We start from the raw sequence: 18,523 nt of genomic DNA, 5'->3' as shown, positions 1-18,523 counted from the left end.
CTGGCTAGGAGTTAGGGGAAATTTGGACTTTTGTGGTTTTTGCCAGCCTGACATTCATTGTTTTTTCTTCCTTATGTCGCATTCTGATTTTTTCTGGACAAACTACTCTTGAGTCATATAGTTAGTTTTTAACTGACCTATTGCTAAATCTAGAAGAAACCTGGTATAGCCAAATGAACAGTTGCATTATCCTACCTATAATGATTGGTTTAGAGATGGGCATGTGTTTAAGCTAGGCCATTCAGAACCATAGACTCAACTCTGTGACTTTTGCTGGAGTTTTTAGAAATGAAGCATGCTTTTCTACTGTAGTTGCTGAGAAAATAGAACACAATCCCAAAGCTTTGGTAGCCATCTTGCTATCACTTAGGTAAGAATGAAGCCAACTGGTAGAAAAGCAGAACCAAGAGCCAGAGAGAGAGGGAGATTATCAATACCGTGATATATATATTTATATATATAAAAATATATATTTAATTAAAAAAAAGATATATCTATCTATCTATATATATCTTTTTTTAATTAAAAAAATTTTTTTTTCACTTTGGGTACTTTTAACTGTGTTTCTGTTACTGATGAGTGCACATAGAGAAATACTCTGGGTATTAGGGTTTTAACTCAAAGGAAGAAACCTGGGGGAAAAAAAGGGAACTGAAATGGTTTGGGAAGTCATAATGTTGGACATGGAATTTTTAATGAACTTCGAATGATTGGCTAAGATTGAGCTGAGCTCTTTCCATCATGCACTGTAGGTTCTGCTGAGCAGTGTGCCTCCCCCTACCTGGCCATGTAAAGGGCACTTCCAGGTACCCTCAAGGTCAGCTTTTTTCAGCTGTATGCCTGGGATGAGACATGACATGGACTTACTTTTGCTTATAGTAGCTCTGAGCATACAGAGAGGGTTGGAGATGTGGTCGGTTTTGGCCATTTTGAGACAGAATGGCAGACCATGTCACATGCTTGGTTTTCTTCCTTTTCTTCTTATCCCAGAATATTTTTCCTAGTGGAATCTGTCTAAAACAAGCAAGAACAGCCTTATTTGTAGACTTATTGTGTCCTTTTAGGACCAAACAGCAGAAGCATCTCCTGTCCTACCAACTGTCTATGTGAGTGCTAAGGTGCCAGCAGCATAGACATTAATTGTGGGACTTTTGGGAGAAGTCTGTATGTGGCACCAAGGCTGTTCTACTACACCCTGGAAGGGGGAACAGAAGTGAAAGGGGACAGATTTCCCAAGCAGGCTTGAGTTCTGATGTCCTTCACGCTGCTGACTCTGGCATTGCTCTTGCCGTTGAGCTGTGATTGCAATCATGATCTCGGCAGGCATATCACAGCTCCGGTTATATTGCAGATGGTTGACACCCAAGCCAACAGAAAATGTGCATAATCCTGGGCTAACAGATCCTTACAAATCCTTCACAGACAGCAGGACGTGCAGCCCGTGCCCAGGCTGTTTAAATTTCTGCAAATTCCAAACTGGTTAGACAGCTCAGGATTAGAGGCAGGCATTTAAGTAACAGTAAAAAGGTAGACTGGTTATATATCGAAGAAGCTTTGCATTTTTATCTTAATACATCTCCTTCCCTCCAATTATATGTCCTCTTATCTAGCTGTGAGTCCCAATCCAAATGTTACTACTCTAGTAAGTACTAGTGAAACAGAGTATTTCTCTCTCCGTGTCCCTCTCCCCGTCCCCTTCTTTCTATTTTTCTCTCTATCCTCTCTCCCCCACCATTCCCCACTTTTGCAAGTTAATCACTTATGAGAAAATTGCATAAAGGCAAACACAAAGTTAATCAACAAGGGCTGGTAAAGTGGGAAGATCATCGGCCTGGGAATCTTGAAACATATTTTTCTACAAGCTTTGTTTTTATACACTGGATCTTAGTTTCCTAATCTGTAAAACATCAAACTAGGATCACTGTATTAGTTTCCTATTGTTGCCATAACAAATGATTATAAACTTAGTGGTTTAAACAATATATTTTTTTTTTTTTCTTATTTGTTTGTTTGATTTCATTTTTCCTAAAGGCTCCAGGGGAGAATCTGTTATCCTGCCTTTCTAGAGGCTTCTATGTTCCCTGGCTTATGGGGTTTTTTCTTCCATCTTCAGAGCCAGCAATGGCAGGTCAAGTACTCATATTATATCTCGCTGACTTGCTCTTGGGCCTTCCTCTTCTATTTTTAAGGACAGATGTGATTAGATTGAGCCCACCAGGATGACCCAGGAAATCTTTCCATTTCAGGGTCCTTAACCTTAAGCACAAATGCAAAGTCCATTTTGTCATGTGAGGTAACGTATTCACAGGTTCTGGGGATTAGGGTTTGGACATCTTTGAGGGGTGGTGTGATTATTCATCTGCCTCCTGGTTAGTGAACCCAAAGTCCCTTTCAATATTCAATTTTGTTTTAGAAGCTTACTCTTTTCAAGCAAGGTCCCATAAATCAAGAATATGGTCTAGATTTGACACAGATTCGACTCAATCTTTGATAAGAAGTGTTGCAAACTGATAACTGACAGGCCAAGTTAGGTTTATAGTTATGCAGATTGGTCAACATGTCTTAAAAATGTTGAATTGAAAAATTTTAAATTAGAAGATGTCAGGTAGAGACATGAATATCTGGCTTCTATTGAAGGAACAACATCTGCTTGGTCCTATGTAAACACTTGATTTTTTTTTTTTTTAATTTACTTGACAGAGAGGGAGATCACAAGTAGGCAGAGAGGCAGGCAGAGAGAGAGAGAGAGAGAGAGAAGCAAGCTCCCTGCAGAGCAGAGAGCCCGATATAGGGCTTGATACCAGGACCCTGGGATCATGACCTGAACTGAAGGCAGAGACTTAACCCACTGAGCCACCCAGGCACCCCAACATTTGAATTTTCAAGGGCTATTCTATTCTTTCTATAATTTTACCCCTACTGTAAATTTGATCTTTACACCTGATGAAGTGATAGCTCTTTGTTTCTAGATAATAAATTATGGGTTGTTTTGATATGCTTCTTTATGAAAATGTATTTTCTAGCTATCCTAAGTGCAAGTGATACTTTTATAATCTGAAAAAATATAATGGAAATTATTTATTTTATGAACATACTTTTGCCACTAGGGTTTGTGTTACCACTACTGAGCTCTAGGCAATAGAGTTGAATAGAAAATTATTCATTGCTTCGTATTTTGAGACTTGTAATTCCCTTCCTAGATTATTCAGAGCCATTTATAACCAAAAGGCAAGGTGCTGAGATTTGTTGATAGAAAAGACCAAAATAAACAAAAGCCAATCCATGTTCCAAAAAAGTCCTATATCCCACATCTAATCCAAATGTTACTTTTTTGAAAAGGTAGAAATGTGTAATTAATTCATGTCTGAGATTTTCACTTTATGTTGAAGGATCATACCATTTCAAATAATTGTGGACTCCTGGAAAGCTCTTTTTGCCTTATGTACTATATTGGTCAAATAGGGTGATATTAATCTAAATCAAGATTGCAATAGCCATGAAAATATGGGAATAACAGAAAAAAGCTTTGCTAGAGATAGGCAAGATTCATCTCCAACTCATGATCCCATTTTGAAGGGAACACAAAAGATGGGAATATTTACATAATTTGAGCTTATATCTTAAAAGCTTTTTAACAGTGACATTTTCCTTTTTTCTTTTTTTAAATACTACAACTCCCTGGACGTATAAAAGTTAGCTGGATTTTTTTTTTTTTTTTTTTTTTAGGTTTTATTTATTTATTTGACCGACAGAGATCAACAAGAGGCAGGCAGAGAGAGAGGGGGAAACAGGCTCCCCGCTGAGTAGGAAGCCTAATGTGGGGCTTGGGCTCTATCCCAAGATCCTGAGATGATAACCTGAGCTGAAGGCAGAGGGTTAACCCCCTGCGCCACTCAGGTACCCCAAAGTTTGCTGGATTCTTAAAAAATTGAAAACCTTTATGGAAAAGTAAAATAAAGTCTAATTGGTGATGAATTACATTGAGGGTCAGATGATCTAAATCAAATGTTCCCTAATTCTGGTTTCAGAAGTGCAATGAGCCAGTAGAGAAGTTGGCGTTTTATATTAAGATTACACCAGGAACACTTTTGTTTTAGGGTGCATTTTTGTGTTTAAATATGAAGATACAGAAGTGTAATTTCAGATGTCTGTTGACTGCCTGAATATTCACCAAGTTAGTCCATTTGCAGTTTTTCCTGTTGGAAGCAGACTTCCTTGCTTTGCTATGATTTCCCACTATATCTGATGAAAAAACAGATTTTCTCCTTCATTGAAGAGGTTGGCTGGGTGCATTTAACAAATTGGGAAGAAAGTGGTTTGATGGAAACTGCTTGAGGTTGTAACTTTCAATTTTCCTACTTTTCATTCTCTCACTGAGACCTTTGAGTTCATTGTACCTGTAAAAAAAAGCCAAAAAGGGAGGCTGGTAATGAGCTTGGCTGTGTTCATTCCCTACTCTTGCCACTCAGGGTTTTATTTTTCAATATTTGAAAGTTCAGCAGTTCCATAAGGATGAGTCTATTTAGGGATTATTTTATTATTATTTTTTTAATTTTTAGGACAAAGTTAATGTGGGCAGATTGTACAAATGTTTTTAAATAGCTCATGGTGTGTGTGTGTGTGTGTGTGTGTGTGTGTATTTGTGTGAGTTTGTGTGTGTGCTCACACGTATGGGCATGTTCATGCACATTTGAAGGGGAATCTGTAACCTCTTGCAGAACTCTTGCTTTCTACTTTTTGGTTAACTTTTCAGGGGATTTGATTGTATCAGAGATGACACTTATGTAGCCTAAGGAGAAGAAAAGAACATAGTTCAAACATTTAATTCTATCTTCATTTTGCTGAAACTGTATTTTTTGTAGATTAGGATCTTTCTCAGAAATGGAACAATTTTTTCAGGTAAAACAACCCAAATTACCTATTTCTCTGTTTAACTAGGTCAGTTTTGTAAGGACAAGAAAATTAGGATGGATACTACCACTGTATATATTATATTTGTTTCGGGGGCTTAGTAGAATGCATAGTTCATAGCCAACTAAAATTCCCTTGATATTTGGTGTGCTAAATGTCAAAGGTAAATGGCATTCAACTCTGCTAGAGAACACAGCTTATTTTTCTTTCTAATTTTGCATGCCAATCCAAGACACCTCCTGAGTTAGGGGCAGGGACCCCCTCTGTCATGTGGGCTCTGTGGTTCCAGGCACATCAGCAGATTCCACTCAGAAAGAAAAACAGGAGACGGGGACAAAAGCTCATACAAAGGCTCTCTGTGTCTCTATCTTATGTCAAGCCTCTTTGAATCCCCATATCCCCTTTCCAAGTCTGCAGGCCCTGGGGGGGCAGTTGGGTTTATCTGTTTTTCCTCCATACCACATGTAGGCTCTAGGAATGTGTTGCTCTCACAGACCTTTTCTCTGCCTGTACCTTCTCTCCCTCTGTCTGTAACCATCTTTCTCTACTATAGCCTTCCTGTTTGTGGAATATATTCTGAAAAATTGCCTCCTGCCAAGAGTCCAGATGGAAGCAGGAGAAAAGTTCCTTCTATTCTTACATCTTCAAGGTGTTGTTGGGGGAAAGGAGGCTTCTACTACCCATTCTCCCATTCTAGGAATGAGACCCCAGGTCTGTGGGGATGTATGAACGGATGTGAAAGAAGCCCTCATTATATCTAATTCTCTTTTATTTTTCTCACCTTCTTAATCCAGCCATGAATGGTTTTGAAGGCTTTCCTTTGTGGTGGGAAATTGCTCTTGCATAATGTCCTATGTTTCTTACTCTGTTGCCTATAGGAAGAAACAGATGCCTTGAATTTGTCACTGGTTTTTAATATAAAGAGAAGCTTCTGTGACTTGGAAAACCTCTTTTCCTTCTCCTTGTTGTTTGGCTCTTACAGTTGAGACCTACTGCATTCATGATTATTACACTTTTTATGACTCAAAAAAGTCAAGGCTGAACAATGACTTCCTTATTTTCTGCCCTCCAGCAGTGATGTTTTATCCTCAGTGACTTGAAGGTCAGAAGGTCAACAAGACTTAGAATGAAAATGTATCAGACAATATTTGAAATGTTATTCCATCACGTCAATACTGCTAAAATCAAGAGCCATAGTAATGCCACCACCACAACTTTGCATTTGTGTGTCAGTTTACATCTTACAAACAGTTTTCTGATGAAATACTTAAAACCTTCCACAATTTCTCAAGGTAGCTTTTTAAAATTGCCTTTTTTTGTAAAGGGATTAAGACTCAGAGGGATCAAGAGGCTATTCCAAGGTCACCTGAATCATGATTTTCAATTCCAGACTGGAACTGTGGTATTCTGATTCCAAGTATTCTTTGCACTTCATCAGAGTCCTGATTTCTGGATCAGTAGGTCTTGTGGCGACTTCTCTGGGTCATTAAATTCAGCTTGATGCTTTTTGAGGTCTATTGGGCCACTGCTCTTCAGTTCTGGATGGACTCCCTCCATGTTGAAGCTTGCTCTTCTAATTTTAGTCTGATTGTTGGCTGTTTTCTCCAACTCAAGTCTTGCTTAGGCTACAACAAATCTAAACCATCCTCCTGCCCTCAGCTAGCATTCCAGATCTCCAGCTGGGCTTCTCATCCATCTAATCCTCCTCTGACTATTTAATGTAGGAGATAATAATCAGATTTCCTTGATGATTAACGTAGAGCATAGTGAACATTGCCCCTTTCCAAAATCATGAGTTCTAATTTTGTGACCTAATAGTAAATTTAGTATAGCCTTATATAGAAATCTTTACTGGTGTTTTGGGGACTGTTGATTTTAGTCTAAGAGTTAAAGAGTTGAATTAATGGTTTTTGCCATTCTTGGGAATATCAAGGATATATTAGCTCAGAGTAGACTGGGCAAAACGCATGTTCCTAAGTACTGTATCTTTCATCCAATGAATGTTACACAGTGAATTAATTACTTGGCCTTGATTCTGGTCCTGCTTCTGCTACTGAGTCACTGTTTTCACCATCTGGGCAATGGGGCAGTGTAGAAAATGCCTCTTTTGCCATGTGTTTTTGTATTTTACTATTTGCATAGAATCCATTTAAGTAATGGAAGTAATACTTAACACACAAAGTCAATTCGTAAATACGGCTCCAGAGCAATTACACATGATATATGCTTAAAACTCATTAGCTGCTAGGGACTTATTAACCCTGAAAAAAATAGGTTGAACTTAACAAAAAATGAATTGTGTAGTGAAAAAAAAGAAACAGTAGATCTGTGACCTACAGAATTAATGCCTTACTTTCTCTGATTACTGTTGTATTTGTCCTTACTCTTATGTCATAGAGAATCATAGAATGTAAAGATTTGGGGGATGCTTGTCTAAAGCTGACAAGTTAACTATTTCCCTTGGTGGCTTGTGAAGTATCCTTAATTAAAAGGCATCAGGAAACAGAAAAGCCAAAATCTTAGATGTTGGTGGCAACTAAAAAGAAGTGATGAGAGACTGGGAATTTCTAATGAATTCCTGTATCAGAAGGTCATATACCAAGACTAACTTTTATACAAATGGTCGCCAAAGATACAGACATGTAATTACATCAGTGGACAAAGCAACAAAAGATTGTGGGATCTAAAGAACATATTATTATTTTTTTATTTTAGAGAGAGAGAGAGAGAGAAAGAAAGAAAGAGTGTATAAGCTAGCTGAGGGGAGGGGCAGGGGAGAGGGAGAGAGATAGTCTTAAGGAGACTTTGCTCTGAGTGTGGAGCCCTCTCCCCTGCTCTCTGGTCTCGACAGCTTAACTACTATCCCACAACTCTGAGATCATGACCTGAGCTGAAATCAAGAGTTGGACGCTTAACTGGTTGAGTCATCCAGGTGCTCCTAGAGGAAGTATTTTAACAGTGTTTTCTATCACAAAAAGGTGGATGTATTCAACAGAAATAACTCAAATCAGGAACTGGTTCCTACTCTGAGGCAGAATTGAAGAGGTGCTAGTAATTATCTCAGAAAGATAGAAACAACTCTACTAAGAACAGGATCATGATTTTAGTAAATCGGTTATCAGAATTATTTAACTTTTATGGGGGCTAGGGATTTGAAATAGATTGTGAATGAGAGAGAAACACTGTCATTTGGAGTAGTTAAAAGAATTAAAAATTTTTTGGGGCACCTGGGTGGCTCAGTCTGTTAAGTGGCTGCTTTTGGCTCAAGTCATAATCCCAGGATCCTGGGATTGAGCCCTGTGGCGGGCTCCTTGCTCAGTGGAGAGCCTACCTCCCCATCTTTCTTTCCCTGCCACTCTGCCTACTTGTGTGTGTGTCTCTCTCTCTGTCAAATAAATAATCTTAAAAAAATGAATTTAAAATTTTTTTGATTTTTTGGAATCCTGTACTTTCTATTTTTCTTCCTTCAATTTGCAATAACATTTTGTTTTTATGTTTTATCTTTTAATTTGAGGTACAAAATTATGATTTGTTACATGCCACAATATAGTGCATGTGGTAGACACTCAGTAACTATATGTTAAATTGAATGAATAACTAAATCAATCAATAATTACAATACAAATATAAGGTTTATGTTATTGCTCTGCCTTGCAGTTTTGTATTTGCCATGATTTCAAACGACTTCACAGTTAACCTTTCCTTCTTCTTCTTCTTCTTCTTTTTTTTTTTTTTAAATCCTTCATCTTCTATGTGTCTCTGAAACCTTCTGCTCCCAACAGGACCAATTTAGACAGTGCTGTCATTAACCTGACATTTTCAGTGAGTTATGCTTATCTGCAGTTGAAGCTCTTTGTATAAAAATGGAGCAGTTTAATTAAGTTTGTTTAGAAGCAGCAGGATTTTGCATTGTTATAATCCAGCTACTTCTTTTTCTTGTCATTCGAATAAGAGGTATGATTTTAGTAGAAAAGAAGTCTAGGGCCAATTAGCTACTTTGAGCATTGAAGCCACCCTAGACAAAAAGCACTGTAGATCAGTGAATCTTTTTCGTTATTCCCTAGATAATGCAGTGTTCAGGTAGTGACCAGGTTATTTCAAGCAAAAGACACTTGTTTCTAGTCTATTGTTCAATCATGACAACATATGTAGAAAGGAAAGAAACATCGCATAAAATCAAGAGGACAGGGAGTAACAGATGCATGTAGAAAAGGCCCTGTGGCTTTGTAATGTTCATGTGAAACAGAAATCAGCAATACTGCCCTGTTGGTAAAAGGTACAGGTATTGGAAGATGGAAAGAAGAAGGTACAGAAATGAGATTATGTTTTGCTAGGGTCCATGTTCTTTCACATGTATTCTCTCATTTAAACTCCTTAACAGCTTTGAAAAGTGGGAATTGATAGCCATATTTATCTTGTTTATATATGAAAGGAAACCAGAATATAGAAGACTACAGAAATTGAAGAGCTGACCTAAATTTGAGCTGTTGTTAAGAAAGGCAGGATTTGAACCCAGGGCTGACTCCTTGTCCCTTCACCTGAAGCATCTCATACAATGAATCTTTCCCCCTTGATGCTCTTTGCAGGTTTCCCCTGAGTTTTCTTGAGTCTCTAGGTCAGTTTTCCTTAGAATAAAGTTTAATTCTCCAGTCAGAAGATGTGTATGTACCTTCATGGCTACCAGTATATACCTTTGTCCTCTTTGTCCTCTGGCCCTGAGTCAATCAAGGTTGCAGTCAGGGTCGTCACCCCTCTGTTTCTCCTGTCAGTTTTTACAGTCTGTCTTCCAGCTCCTGCTGAATGCAGGATTCTCAAGGTTTGATCTGTGGCTCCTGTGATTAGCTTCTTTGAGCCTGAATTCTGGTTCTTATTAGTCTCACTGTCTGGGTCACTACTTCCATGCTCCCTGTGGATTTTTATGTTTTGTTTTTTAAATTTGAGACAGAGGGAGAGAGATTGAGACAGAGAGAGAGAGAACAAGCAGAGAGAAGGGTTAGAGAGAGAAGGAGAAGCATACTAGCATGCTTTCCACTGAGCAGGGAGCCCGACTCGGGGCTCGATCCCAGGACTCTGAGATTTTGACCTGAGCCGAAGGCAGAGGCTTAACCAACTAAGCCACCCAGGTACCCCTATGCTCCCAGTGTTCTAACTGAAGTTCTTGCTCCTTGTTCCCTGCATCCTCACTCTATGCTTATACTACCCATACTGTGCTAAAAGCCACACCCTGGGAGACTCTTTGATGCCTACCTCTCCTTCCCAACTGTGCTGATCTCTTGTCTCTCTCAACCAGGCTGCCTGCTTCACTTTTTCTTGCCAAGGCCCCCAGACATCAGATTTTCCTGATATGATGTACAGGAGGAGTGCTATTCCCATGCATAATACTGTTCCACAGGTCTATCCAGAGTCGCATAAAATCCAAAGTACACAAGCGGTTAGTACCACCAATTTGTATTCATTTCACATGGAATTCATTAAGATATTTTTTTCTGGTATGTCAGTAATACAGTTTACCAATTTTATAATCTCAAAATTATAATTTACATAGGAAAATCAGTTAACATGACTAATCTGATTTTTATCTTCACTTTAGAAGAGGAGTTATGCTCTACTAGTTAATGAAACAAGCAAGTATATATTATCAAAGAATAAACATAAAATGTTTTATTGTGATGATTATAAGACTTATAATTTCAGGATTTTAACTATTTTATCTGTGTGACTAGCATTACTACAAAGTTCACGTGTACTATCACATGATTTTTGACTGAGACATTGTAATTGTTGTGCCATTATTAGTAGCAATATTCTTGGAGTCCTCTTCACATTTGCCCTAGGTAAATGTGCCTGTACCAGTTATGCTTTCTTTCTTTCTAAAAGATTTTTTTTATTTTTTTATTTGACAGAGATCACAAGTAAGCAGAGAGGCAGGCAGAGAGAGAGAGAGAGGAGTTAGCAGGCTCCCTGCAGAGCAGAGAGCCCGATGTGGGGCTCGATCCCAGGACCCTGGGATCATGACCTGAGCGGAAGGCAGAGGCTTTAACCCACTGAGCCACCCAGGCGCCCCCCAGCTATGCTTTCTTAATCTGTGCTTGCTTCATTATTAAAGATTTATGCCTATATGAGAGAAAATTAAGTTATTGATAGCATGTGGTACAGTAATTTCTTAGAACAGTTCCAATTTCCAGTCATTTATTAGTAATAAGAGGATAATGAATTTTTAACACAAATGAGGGGTTGTATGTAATGTCCCAGGCTGTGGTGGTCCCTTCCTCTTTAATTCAAGAAAACATTTCAGAATGGACATGAGTGGGAGCGGATTTATTATAGGGAAGTCCACAAACATGATCATCTACTAACTTGAGGGTATTAGTATTTGTGCTATTACTGGAATCCAGTTATTTTTGATACTGCACTGTTGTTTGATGCTTTAGTACATCTTAATACTGTGGGTAAGAACTCTATTCTTGATATTGATATTTAAACTCGTGGCGCCTATGGGGGCACCTGGATGGCTCAGTCAGATGAGCATCTATTTCTTGGTTTTGGCTTAAGTCATGATCTTGGGGGCATGAGACTGGGCCCTACAGGGGCTCCATGCTGTGCCATGGAGTCTACTAGAGATTCTCTCCCTCTGCCCTTCCCCCAGCTGGTTCTCTTTCTTTCTCTCTCACTCTCTCTAAAATAATAAATAAAATAAAAATCTTAAACTCACAGTGCTTGTTAGAATTTTCCAGTTTTTTTTTTTTTCAGACTTTGGCCCTTGCCTCTTTTAATCTGTTTCTTTTTGTTAACCAAAATCTGTTGGTATACCATGTTGGAAAAGGATGAGAAACATAAAGCTAAAAAGTCGTTACATTTTTATTAATTCCTCCTAGGTAATATTGATCAAGTTAGGAATCATTAAGAATCTCTTGTATGTGGTCATTAATATTGTATTGTAGAAATAGGGTCAAAGAAATTCAGAGGTCTTATGAAGTTAGGACCTTAATTGAAAATCTTCAGCTGTAGGACCCTGAGTGTAACTCTGTATGTAAAAAACCTGTGTGTAAATCTCATACACGGTGATGTGGCATCCTAATACATAATGGTCGGAGCAGTCTTTCAAAACACAAAGTAGATTTCGTCACTTCTCTGCTCAGTAGCTTTCAGTGGCTCTCATTGCTCTCAGAATAAAGGCAGAAACCCCTACCATTACCTGCCTGTTTACACTCATCTTACACTTCATTCATCTTCATTCTCTGCGTTCTGGACTTACTGTTCTCCTTTCAGTTTCTTGAATGTCACTGTCTTGGGCCACAGGAGCTTTATTAATGCTGATCCCTCTACTTGATGCTTTGACTCTTTTCTCCCCACTGAGTCATCTCACATCTCAGCCCAGGAATGATGTTTCTGAACTCCTCAATCCACATCAGCCCCTCCAACTAAACACTGGTTCTTTATATTGTCTCACAGTTTTCACGATTCTGTGATGATACATTCACGTATGATTCTGTGGCTAGTATTTGTTTTTCCAACACAGTTTGAGCTCCAAGTAGGCAAGGCTTTGACTTTGTCAAACAAGTTTTAAAATGTGCCACCAGCCACTCGTTTTATTTTACTTGATCTGTTCATTCATTTATTCACTGAGAGCAGATTATGTGCCAGTCACTGGAAACAAACAATAAGAACACAAATCAGACAAAGCCTTGCCTTCTGAATTGCTATTGGAGGGCAAACAGTTGCTGACAGGGTGAGAATTATTTTATTATAAAATAATTCTGTTTCTTTAGTTCTTCTTAGCTCTCGTTTTTATGATCTCATTTGGTCATCATCTCAGCCCTACTATAGAAACAGAGCTCACATCATTAACAAAAAAATGAGGTAACTGTCTCCTGTTGGTGATGCGACTTATCCAAATCAGACCCTAAATAAACAGTGGAGCTGGGACTTAAACTTGAGTCTTAGATTTCAATCCGTGACCTAGCCTACCAGTACCAAGCTTTTTCCTCTCTAAGCAGATGTATTATTTGGAAAGAAGAGACCAGTGGATTTCCTTGGGTAGCCCCTTGCCCCACCATAAAGGTAAATGACAGATATCAGCATAGGCTGGATGTAGTTCCTATCACAAGTTTCAGAAGCTGAAGATCTTTTGCTCTCTGTTGATTTATCTAGTTATACAACTTGAAGAAACCTTTCTGGTTCCTGACTATAATTCTGTCATTTATCCTCCCTATCCCTTAAGTCCCCCTTCTAATTATTGAAATTCTCTCTCTAATAAACCAAACTCTACTAATTACTTTCTACTGATTTCTACTTTGGAGTTATGTGTGTTTTGGATGCATGATAAGAACGAGAAAGGACATGGTATCTTTATTTTGGTCCAGTATTCTGAAATACATCAGTTGTCACTGTAAATCTTTTTTGAGGGCTTTTATGAACATCTTAATTCTTTTATGATTATAAAACTATATTATATAAAACATATAAAGAATAAATATAAATAATCCACATTCCATATTCTAATGATAACATTTGGCATAATCCCTCTCAAGAAAGTAAAAATTATGAAGATTTTAGCTTTTTTTTTCCTGGATTTTGTGATGTTTACGGTATTTTCAGATTTTTAAAATTGTAATTTATAGGAACTTATTTTCCTACTCTAAATGTTCCCTATTATACCTAATTTTGTGTTTTGTCTTAGTTTAGGCCCCAAAAAACTTGATCTAGCCCTGACAACCTTCCCCTTTGTTCATTCATCTCTAGCTACAGAGAGTCTGGTATCCCTTGGAAACACTAGGCACACACCCATCTCAAAGCCTTGGCTTGCTGTTCCCTTTTCCTAGGACGCTTCATGCAGAGATCTACATGGCTCCACTCTCTCACTTTCTTCAAATCTTTCCCCAGATATGTCTGTTTCAGTTCTGCCTTCCCTGATTACCCTTTCCAAAACTGCAGCCCCATACCTGCCTCCTTAATGCATATCATTCTCATAAAACTGCAGTCCTTCAAATGTAGAAGATAATTTACTTATTATTTGATTTTGTTGACTGGCTTTCTTCTTCTCCCCTCACAAAAATGTAAGCTCCACACAGGTTGAAGTTTCTTTTTACTTTTTAAAATCTATTTTGCTCACAGAGGTATCTGAAACCTTCAGAACAGTGTCTGGCACATAATAGATGTTCAGTAAATACTTGTGAAATGGATGGATGGATGGATAAACAAGTAAATAAATGAATGAACTACCAGTCAAAAAGTTTACTGTTTTATTTTAAGATTTTATTTATTTATGTGACAGACAGAGATGGCAAGTAGGCAGAGAGGCAGGCAGGCAGAGAGAGAAGAAGGGAAGCAGGCTCCCCACTGAGCAGAGAGATCCTGATGCAGGGCTTGATCCCAGGACCATGGGATCATGACCTGAGCGGAAGACAGAGGCTTTAACCTACTGAGCCACTCAGGTGCCCCCCAAATTACTATTTTGAATAGCTTTATATCATTCTATCATTTGAGTATAATTATCTAGCCATCCTTGCAATTTTTTAATACATATATTATTTCTAATATCTCACTATCATAAATTGTGTTCGGTGAACATCTGTCTCCAAATCTATGATCATATTTTTAGGATAATTACTTAGAAGTTGAATCATCAGATTCATGGCTAATAATGAAAAAATTTTATTTTCTGAAAGTAAAAGATAAAACTGGGAACAATAATAAAATAGTACAAAAGGGCTCAAAATAAAAATTAAAAGCATTATTTTCCTTTTATAAAAATGAACTCAAAATGGGCCTGCATATAAATGTAAAACTTCTGAGCTGATGTAGAACTTCTGAGAGATGACATAAGAGAAGATCTAGATGACTTCAGGTTTGAAGATGCCTTTTTAAATGCAGCACCAAAGATATAATCCATTAAAGAAATACCAGATAGTTTGGATTGTGTTAAAATTAAAACGTTTTTCCTTTCAAAGGAGGAAATATTTTCAAAGGAAATCTATGATAAAGGAGTGTTAAATTCAAAATATTCAAGGAACTTTTAAAACTCAGCAATAAGAGAATGAGAAATCTGGCTGAAAAATGGGCAAAAGATCTGAACAGTCAGACACTTTACCGAAGAAGATACATAGTTGGCAGATAAGCAGATGAAAAGATGTGTGGCATAATATGTCATTAGGGAATTGTAAATTAAAACAGTTAGATACCACTCTTAGGATGGCAGAAATCCAGAACACTGACAATGTCAAATCCTGGTGAGGACGTAAAGCAGCAGGGACACTCACTCTTTGCTGTTGGGAATACAAAATGGTCCAGCCACTTTGGAAAACAATTTGTCATATTCATACAAAACTAGACACACTCATACTATCTGATCCAGCAGTCGTACTCCTTGATATTACCCAAAGGTGTTGAAAACTTATGTACACAGAACTCTGCACATGGATAGTTATCATAGCTTTATTTATAATAGCTAAAACTTGGAAAGAAACAGTATGTGAATTCATCTTCAGTAGGTGGACTGATAATTGAATTGTGGTATATCCAGACAATGGAATGTTATTCAACACTGAAAGGCAATGAGCTGTCAAGCTATGAAAAGAAGCATAGGAACCCTGAATACTTCACTGAGTGAAAGAAGCCAATCTGAAAAGTTACATACTGATGATTCTCACATGACATTCTAGAAAAGGAAAAATGGTGGAGATGGTAAAAAGATCAGTGCTTACCAGAGATAGAAGTGGAAGGAGGGATGAAGAGGCAGAGCATAGAAAATTTTTAGGGCAGTGAATAAATTATTCTGGGTGATATTATAATGGTGGATACGTGTCATTATACATTTGTCCAAACCCACAGAACGTAAAACACCAAGAGTGAGCTCTAATGTAAACTCTGGACTTCAGGTGGTGATGATATGTCCGTGTTGGTTCATCTGTTGTTTCAGATGTATCATCCTGGTGCAGGGGTGCTGTATGTGTAGGAAGTGGGAGCAGGGTGTAGATGAACTGCTCGTACTTTCCACTCAGCTTTGCTGAGAACATAAAACTACTCTAGAAGATAGAGCCTACGTAATGAAAAAAAGCTCCTCCACACCAATCCCCTCTTTCTACAGGCCCATTCATTAGATAAACTCATCTTTGGCCATTTCTCATTTCTCTTTTTAGTTATTCTGGTAGTTGTAAGATGGTTATATCTCCATCTCTAACACTTGATTTCTCAGCTTCAGGAAGTTTCTGTTGATGCTGTGCTAAGAAAGATGAGGAATTCAGCTCATGTTTTTTATACCCCCCCACTCATATTGTTTGCTATAATGGTTTTACTAGCAGTTTCCTTTGTAGCCTTTAAACTATATTTTGGTATCTTAATTTTAATATATTATAGACCTTGGGATAGCAGTGTGTTTGGCTTTCCTTTTCAGTACTTCACCATTGTCATGAAAGCCACCTCAAAGATTAATAAGTATGCTGGTAGTGAGGGAGGGATGCAGTAATTCAGGGCAACATTGAGTTAAAAGAAGGAGGGGAGATGGCACTCTTAATCTTAACAATATCAATTGGAAAAGATATGAGATGCTAACACATTAAAAAAAATTAGGGATCTTAGCAGTTGGCCCATGCTCAGTGTCTTCCTGCCACTCATTTTTCATGCCCACTGCTGCCACCTCCCCCATCACACTGGAAGAGATTTCTGCGCTTATCATTGCTGATGGCTCTGGTATATATGCAAGGCGGGCTTTGCTGGGGATGATGCTCCTCCTCTCCTGGCCATGTTTCTATCCATTATTGGATAATCCCTGGGCTCCAGGGCATCATGGTGGGCATGGGTCAAAAGACTCCTATGTGGGCAGAGGGCCCAGAGATAGCAGGGCATCCTGATCTTCAAGTACCCCATCAAGCCCAGCATCTTCAACAGCAAGGAGGACATGGTACCACACCTTCAACAATGAATTGCGCATGGCCCCCAAGGAGTGCTCTATGCTGCTGACTGAGGCTCCTCTGCACACTAAGGCCAACCAGGAGAAGATGACTCATCATGTTCAAGACCTTCAACATTCCCATCATGTATCTGACCATCCAGGTTGTGCTATCCCTGTACACGTCGGGCCTAACCACTGGTATTGTCATGGACTCTGGGAACAGGGTAACCCACACTGTGCCCATCAGTATGTGGTACTCCCTGCCCCATGCCGTCCTATGTCTGGACATGGCTGGCCAGGACCTGAGGGACTACATATTGAAGTTACTCACAGAGAGCGATTATAGCTTCACCACCACAATTAAGTGGGAAATCATGTGTGACATCACCAAGAAGCTCTGCTAGGTCACCTTGCACTTTGAGCAGTAGTTGGCCACTGCAGTGTTCTTCTCGTCTCTGGAGAAGAGCTATGAGTTGCCTGATAGTCAGGTGATCACCATGGGCAAGGAGTGGTATCCCTTTCCCGAGACACTCTTCCAGCTCTCCTTTCTGGGTATGGAGTACTGTGATATCCAGGAGACCATCTGGAACTCCATCATGAATTATGACACTGACATCTGAAAGAACCTCTCTTCCAAAACAATGCCATCTCGTGGGACCACCATGTACCCAGGCATCTCAGATAGAATGCAGAAAGGGATCAAATGCTGGAGCTCAGCATGGTGAAGATCAAGGTCATTTCTTCTCCTGTAGGGGCTCCGTCCTGGCCTCACTGTCCACCTTTTAGAAGGTGTGGATCAGCAAACAAGAGTATGATGAGTCGGGCCCTTCCATTGCCCACCTCAGATGTTTCTAAATGCCCTGCAAGAAGATATGTATCATTTGCTGCGTCAGTTAATTCCTAAGTGTAGATATGCCCTGGCAAATGCATATACCTCATGCTAGCCTCATAAACTGGAATAACCTTTTGAAAAGAAATTTGTCCTTGAAGCTTGTATCTGATGTCAACACTGGATGATAGAATTGTTGCTGATTTTGACCTTGTGTTCAAAATAACTTTTCCCTTGGTATGTGTTTACTATCCTGTACATACCTTTGATTTAAACTCCTTGTACATGAGGTTCAGTCACTTCATGGGTAAAGTGAAAACATGTTTATGGAAGAGAAATCCATTCATGAGCACCCTCTGTAAGGTTGTTGATCTGCGTTGGATATTAATGTGTGAGAGCTGTGTATTCCAGGATTTCTCTAAGGCTGGCAAGATTTTTGAATCAATTGGCATTTTTATGTCTTGCTTGTCTGACAGGGTTAGGAACTCCTAAGCCTTAGGACCCATTTTCCTTTCTTATCTAGTGTTTTCCTACCGGAACTCTGTGGGTTGTTACTGCCTTGAGTTGGAAAACAGTTTGCATTTACACCTGTAAATTTACTCATCCTTTTAATTTATGTAAAGTTTTTGTACACAATTCTTTAAAAGATGACAGCAAATTTTGCTTTTCTACTGTCATGTGAGAATAAACATTAGGCTTCTAGCAACGTGTCATTGTGTGAGGAAAATAAAGCACTATAGTAAACTGGAAAAAAAATCAGCAGATAGCTTCCTTTGCTTCTTGTTCCAACCTTCCACTTTCATAAGAAATGTGAGGGCATGAGGTATCCAAAAGAATATTATAAAGCATTTTAGTTTTAGGATTTGAATATTTTCTGTAGAGTTGTATAATAG

The 18,523-nt window shown here is 38.7% G+C and overlaps 1 pseudogene; it reads left to right on the top strand.

Annotated features, from left to right (window-relative positions):
• The first annotated feature begins 16,559 nt into the window (after positions 1-16,559).
• On the top strand, positions 16,560-17,656 carry LOC131824157 (actin, cytoplasmic 1-like; annotated as a pseudogene).
• Positions 17,657-18,523: the final 867 nt, after the last annotated feature.

The sequence above is a fragment of the Mustela lutreola genome, chromosome 2 (assembly GCF_030435805.1).
Source record: "Mustela lutreola isolate mMusLut2 chromosome 2, mMusLut2.pri, whole genome shotgun sequence".
Taxonomy (NCBI): Eukaryota; Metazoa; Chordata; class Mammalia; order Carnivora; family Mustelidae; genus Mustela; species Mustela lutreola.
This window is presented reverse-complemented; position numbering and strand designations above follow the sequence as displayed.